This window comes from Macaca fascicularis, chromosome 10 (genome assembly GCF_037993035.2).
Source record: "Macaca fascicularis isolate 582-1 chromosome 10, T2T-MFA8v1.1".
NCBI lineage: Eukaryota > Metazoa > Chordata > Mammalia > Primates > Cercopithecidae > Macaca > Macaca fascicularis.
In genome coordinates, this window is record NC_088384.1 from 109,817,163 (window position 1) to 109,822,667 (window position 5,505).

General features: G+C 42.5%; 1 long non-coding RNA gene across 1 annotated transcript; it reads left to right on the forward strand.

Moving 5' to 3' along the window:
- Window positions 1-601: 601 nt before the first annotated feature.
- Window positions 602-5,204, forward strand: LOC123567156 (uncharacterized). The gene is made up of 2 exons (XR_010578735.1): window positions 602-731; window positions 4,608-5,204. It is a non-coding gene; the product is annotated as an uncharacterized lncRNA (long non-coding RNA).
- Window positions 5,205-5,505: the final 301 nt, after the last annotated feature.

Below are 5,505 nucleotides of genomic sequence, written 5' to 3' on the forward strand. Positions count from 1 at the left end.
GACTAACCAGGTATTTAGCAATGCACAGCTCTAAATACCCTCTCCAGTATTTCAGACCACAGCAGGGCAGGTTCCTTTACAAGATAGTCAAACAGGACATAAGTGTATTATTCTGCTATTTATATACCTCGATGGCTATAGAAGCCAAACAAAGACTCCTGAAATTTAATAATCTCCTCCAGAAACTTAGCTTCAGCAACACACACACACATTCTCTCTCTCTCTCTCTCTCTCTCTGTCTCTCTCCAAAAGCCCCAAACCTTCAAGCTCCCAAATAATCAATGATGACCACTCTCAGTGCTGCACTGGACTTAACGATAATATTACAGAGTCACTTCTTATTCAGAGGTAGTGCTCAACTTCCCCATTATTTATTGATTTTCCCCCAAAGTTATCAAGTTCTAAAGCCTAATTATTGGTGTAATAGCTGAGATGTTAAGAGAATTGTAAGCCCCTTTAGCTAATGCATGGCATATGTTGAAGGGATTCAGCTAATTCACATATCTGTCTGCACTATTAATAGAGAAGGTTACATGCCAATTATCCAGGCTTCAATCAGCCTGTTTGGATACAATAGAGGCAGTGTTCACACACTTGATGTGCCACATTCCTTCCCGACATCAGAAGCAGCTGGTCCAGATAAAGACCGCTGGGGTTTTGATATTTAGGAATCACGTCCACGGAAGAGCTGGAGTTGAGACTTGATTGCTTCATGGACAAATTACCTGCAGGTATCTTTAACCTGGACTCTTTTGAAAAATGCCTAGTAGGTTTGCAGTTCACTGGGCTTTACACTTTTCCTGCTCAGACTTGTTGGGTGGGTGGGTGGAGGTGCTGAGGAAGAGGAGAAAGACAAAGGAGCCAATAGCTCCAAGGACAAAGCAGGGAATAATAGGAACGGGCAAATGGATTCCAGTGAAATAAAGAACCCGCACACGTTCTTGTGCCCAGTTTTAGAACCAAACAGGCTAAGACATTTTCCTCCTAAGAGCTCAACTTCGTGCGTTGAAAAATAGGTAGATGGATAAATATCTCTGCATATTTCACCTGCATTATTTTCTTTTTATTTTTTTCCCTTTCCATTTCTTTTTTTCCTCTGATTCAGAAGCTGGACTGGAAGTGTTGTAATATCAGAAAATGCTGCTTCCGGTGGTATTTGTAACCAGGAACAGAAGCTGAAGTGTCTGAAACCACCGGAGAAAGCCCCTGCTCTCCTGAGAGCTGTTCTCTAATTTTGCTGGCAGAGAGCGTTGGATCAGTGATCAGAAAGTTAAAATGGCAGATGTTGGGGCTTCTAGGGGGAGGGGAGGCAGATACCTGATACTCTCCGGCATTTGTTTTTTTATCCTTCCCATTACCTTCCTTTCTCAGATCACAATATTAAAACAGAGCTGTTGTCCACTTTTCTAAGGCCACACAGCCAAATGCTGGCACAACAGCAAACAAACAAACAAAAACAACCAGCCCCAGGACCTGCCTCTCGGACTGTATCGTGACTCTCCTGACATTTCTCCAACACAGCAGCGGACCTCAATACTTTTTACAAATATCACCAAAAGCTAATCAATAACAGGCAGATACCACACGTCAGCCGTTGTTTTGTGTGCTATTTCAGCTCCGCGTGTATTTTTTTCACCCTCACAGATGAAAATACAGTAATTAACTCCATACAGAGGAGGGGGGAATGGAGGGAGGAAACTCCTTTTTTTTTTTTTTTTTTTCCCTTCCCCTAGACTTGAAAAGAAATTCTGGCAGATAATTTGGCTGAACATGAAAAGGGAGAGGCTGCTTACAGCTGCCCAAATAAAGTGCTAGGTTGGTGAGGCTTTGCGGGCTGAGTTGGGTATTTCACGCCATGAAAAGCAGACATTTATCTGTTCCCATGGAGATGTGATTTCTACTAGTCAATCAGGCACTGGGGAGGTCAGACAATAGCCAGTGGTTCCCTTTTTCATCTCAAGAGACAGTCCATTCCTGTTCTATTGTAACAGTTCACCTACATTGAAAGGAATCCAAATGACTTCTCAGAAATACCTGCAAATGCGGCCATTATATTTTCAAGTGATCAAAATTAGCTGCCTCAGAGGAAGACGGGGCGTGCCCCCCACCCCCAGTTTCAAATCATAGGTTGTTCTAGCACCATCCTTATTTGGATAAGTTTGGCTTCCACACTTGATCCCTCCCTCCTGAATAAAATAATGAATAAGGTCATAAATTACATGTTAAAATTTGGGGAGTGGGCAGAGGGCTTCAAACAGAACATCGCGGGAGCAAGAGAACGCTGCCCAGTAGAGAGCGAAGCCCCGAACGACTGCAAGTTCGATAAACTGTAAACTTTGTTCCTGGTCACAGGACTGGGAACGGCCTGAAGACTACACATGCAGAAATGACTAGGGCTGTTATTTGATCTTCGGTGTTTGCTATCAATCCCAGAAAGCAGAATCATGTCTATTTGCCAAATATGTTTATTTCGGTAGGTGAATTGCAGTGTAAGCACCTAGAAACTAGGATTCACATAAGGACTTGGAAAATGATCTCCTGCATCGTTTTCACACATGCCCAAGGCAGAAGAAAATGTGACGGGGCGGGGGGCCTTCTTAAAGCTAATTGAGAAGCAAGAGGCTATTTCCATGGAATCCCATTTTAAAACGCTGTCTGAGCGGCTTTTCCAACTCTCAGAGCATATTTGAGACGCAGACTGTCAAATGTGACTTACACAGAAGGCCGTTCACAGGATGGCAGCGTAACAGAAAACAGCAGACAGGCAAGGCCAGGATTTTATCATTAAGTAACTTCATGCTTGTTAATGGAGTCACTCAAGTGCAGCTCAACTGCGCAAGGCAGGAAAGTAAACACAAATAGGACTCCTGGTTTGCAACAAGCCCGGCCACTACAGTGAGAGAACTGTGACTGTGTTTCCAGCTCCTTGAAGGCAGAGAGGCTCCTGCCTTTCCTGGCGGGCAGGCTGGAACAAAGACACCAACAGGGTCACCTCGGAAAGCCTTTTTGAGCAGTTTCAGCAAATAGCATTTAGGGGAAGGGAAAAAAAACTCCAATGTACCCAATAAAGTACAGCGTAATATCACATTATTGAGGAGCCAAAAGGCAGGGATTTCCCTCAAACGTTTTTGGGAGCTCGGTTTCTCTGGAAAGACAGGGCACGCATTTCTCATGTATCGTGGGCCAGTATTTGACCATTTCCTGTGACCATTTCGTTGTCATATTTTCTCAGTTTAGTTTTTAAAAATTAAAATAGAAGTCATACCTAATCTCTTTAAAATGTTCAAACAGTATAAAATTAAGGTAAAGGTGTTGAAGTTCCTCATTCCTTTTGCTCCATCCCACGTAGCTCATGATCTCACCAGAGATAGCTAATAACTACTTTTTAACGGTGTGAAACATATTTTCCAGACGTTTTCCATAAAATGCACATATACAAATACACATGCTTTGCTTTAAATACACCACTGGAATCATATTTATAGACACTGTTATACAACTTGCTTTTTTCACTTTGAGTATCGATCATGGACAATTTCCAATGCATGTATTTTTTTAGTGAGCTATACATTTTGGGGAACCATGTCATACATGCTCCTGGGGAAAATTCAAATGAAAGGGCTTGTGGGGAAGAGTGGGTCTCCCTCCTCCCCCGCAGACAATGACTCTTAGCAGTTTTTAGTGTATCATGCCAGAAATAGTCCACGCATAGATCAGCATATATGCATATCAAACACTCACACCTTTCGTCTTCACACAAGTATCTTTCAGCTTGCATTTTCCACTTGAATCTCTTAGACAGCACTCTATGTTAGAAAACTTGATGTTTTCAGTGGAGGCATAGTATTTCTTTAAATGGTATTCCTTAATGTATTTCGCTTGCCCTTTTTGACAGACTTTTTGGTGGCTTTCAGTGTTTGCTTCTACAGACAGTGCTACAATAAGTAGTCTGGTGGGTACCCAGTGATTCTCTGCTCAGACACACTCACTGCTTTCTGAAAGCGACTCCTATTACACCACACCTGTCCTAAAGTTGCCGTAATCCAAAGAAAAATGGATCGAATTAACTTCTTTTTTTAAAAACGAGGGTTTTAAGCAGAACATTATTAACCCATTAAAAATCTATGATAAACTCGTGCCCTTTCCTGTGGTTTTTAGTCTCTCCTTCAGTTTGAGAGTAAGAGACTCATGAAAATGAAAAGCAAAAGTCTATCCCGTCCCCACATCCCCACCCCCTATCAGCCATGTCAAGATCACTACATAGCATCCCATGCCTGCTTATTACAAATGCATACTTCACATTGAGTAATTCCTTTCCATCTACTCCTTTCATCTTGGGCTCAGAGAAAGATCGCAGCTCACGCTTACAACTTAGGTACAGATTTCTGCTCTTTTTTTGTGTGCAAGAGTAAAGCCACTGGGGATTTAGAACAAAGTGTGTCCTTGGAAAGAAGTGGGTAGAATTTTGTGTGTGCAGTGGGTGGGGGAGGGGACCCCCTCCCGAGGGAGGAGTTCGATTTCATTATACAGTTGGAAACCCGGTGAAATCATGTATACGACTGGATCTTTTTGCTCAGCGACTGAGGTTTTTTTTCTTTGTCTTGCAGTGTGTGCAGCAAATTTCTGTTGTGCCTGGGAAGAAGGAAATCCGAGTGAAAGAGGAGGCCCGCTCCATATGCCGTGTCACAAGCACACTCGCTGAAACATGAATTCACGAAGAGATTGCAACAAGACCAAAACGAAAGAGGAACAGGGCCTGCCAATGTTCAGAGAAGGAAAACCAAAGAAGTAACCATCCCCGAGTTAAAAATCACGTGGGAATGAAGAAAGTAGATTGCCTGTTGTATTTGTCATTGAAATGCACAATCTTGTTTACTGTTTATCTTGAGACTCTGGGAGCTCTCCTGCTGCTTGGGAAAAAAAAAGAAGCAAAGGTTTAGGAAGAAATACTAGTCATAAGAAAGGGAGGTATTAGAAACCCTACAGAGAATGGGAGGTGTAAATAGTATGTGGGCATTTGGCAATCACCACAAAGAAATGGGAGACAAAGGCAAGTGTCTGATGCCAGAAATCCTAAAAACTTGAGTGGAAAACCCAGACACAAGAAAAATGTCCAAAAGAAAAGAAAAAACGCGAAATCCCATGAGATCTTTTTTTTCTCTCTGTGATGTTACCTATTGGAGAAAATAAAGGTGGGGTTTTTTTTTTCTTTTTTCTTTTTTTAATTATTATTATACTTTAAGTTCTAGGGTACATGTGCATAACGTGCAGGTTTGTTACATATGTATACTTGTGCCATGTTGGTGTGCTGCACCCATCAACTCGTCAGCACCCATCAACTCGTCATTTACATCAGGTATAACTCCCAATGCAATCCCTCCCCCCTCCCCACTCCCCATAAAGGTGGGTTTTGCCACGGTGATCATGGTGCTGTATCCTAAAGGAAGTAGCTTCATGATAAGCCTTCAGAGGCTCTCTCCAGGCCAGCCCCAGCCTTAGGACAAA